Below are 1,419 nucleotides of genomic sequence, written 5' to 3'. Positions count from 1 at the left end.
AAAAAAAAAAAAAAAAAAAGAAGAGCAGGCAGGTGTGAGGGCGGGACTGGAGAGATGGCTCAGTGTTGTGCTCTTGCAGAGGACCGAAGTTCAGTTCCCAGCATCCACAAAGTAGTAGCTTCTAACTGTATTCATGGGCATGTCTCTTTTTGGGCACGATGCAAGCAGTGTTTCATGCACATTGTGTGCACACATATATGCTTAGGTAAAAATGTCTCCTCCCTATAGGTCTCTTTCCTTGGTTCATCTCTTTCTTTCTTTCTTTCTTTCTTTCTTTCTTTCTTTCTTTTTTTAAATTTTTTTTTATACACTGTAGCTGTCTTCAGACACACTGGGAGAGGGCATCGGATCCCATTACAAATGGTTGTAAGCCACCATGTGGTTGCTGGGATTGAACTCAGGACCTCTGGAAGAGCAGTCAGTATCTCAACCTCAGAGCCATCTCTCCAGCCCTCATCTCTTTCTTGTTGCTTGAGACAGTCTTACATAGTACAGGTAAAGATGATGGTAAAGGAAGATGACCTTGAACTCCTGGTTCTCCTCCTCTCAAGAGCTGGGAATACATGTGGGTACCACCACACCTGGCTTTCAATGGTGCTGAGGACCAAGGCCAGGGTCCTTAAGATAGGCGAACACCTTATTAGCTCAACTATATCCTCAAGCTTCTTTTTTTCTAGTTCTTTCTAACCTTGCTTTTCATAACTCTTTACAAGGAGATAAATTCAACTTTTTGCATCATTTCCGTTACAGAGTACTTGGGGCAGACATGTTAGTCAGTGGGAGGAGCTTTTTTTAACTGTAGATGGAGGTTTAATGGGGGTGAGTGCCCTTGGCTTTGATAAGGTTTGTTCCCTGGTCTCTCAAGAGTACTGAGCCCTTGACCAGTGTGCTGGCCAGTCTTCCTACTTTCAAGCACACAGTACTTGAACTGACCTGAATCTGGCTAGAGTCAAGCTCATCTGCAGGTAATCCATTCATCTCTGTTCTCCACTCTGATCTGGAGGGGCAACTAGTGACCTCACAGACATCTTTCATCAAACAGACGCAGTCCATCTAGCTCCAAATCTCTTACTTGTGATTCTTATTTAAAAGTGTATTTTTATTTTTATTGTTTTGTTTTGAAGCAGGATCTTGTTGTGTAGCCCAGAAGAGCTCATGCTTCAGCTTCCTGAGGAGTGGGAACATTCATGAGTGTTGTTATGCTTAGCAAAGGAGTGTGTGTGTCCATGATGTAGCCTAGGTCAGCCTCAGAGTCATTACGTAATTAAGACCATTCTCCAGCTCCGAGCCCTTCTGCTTCTGTATCCCAAGGGCTGGGATTCCAGGCATCTGCTACCACACCCACTGCAGTGTTACATTCTTCACAAAATGACCTCCAGGCCAGTGTGAGCAACTTTGTGAGACTGCTTATTTAAAAAA

The sequence above is a fragment of the Mastomys coucha genome, unplaced genomic scaffold, assembly GCF_008632895.1.
Source record: "Mastomys coucha isolate ucsf_1 unplaced genomic scaffold, UCSF_Mcou_1 pScaffold4, whole genome shotgun sequence".
Lineage (NCBI taxonomy): Eukaryota > Metazoa > Chordata > Mammalia > Rodentia > Muridae > Mastomys > Mastomys coucha.
This window is presented reverse-complemented; position numbering follows the sequence as displayed.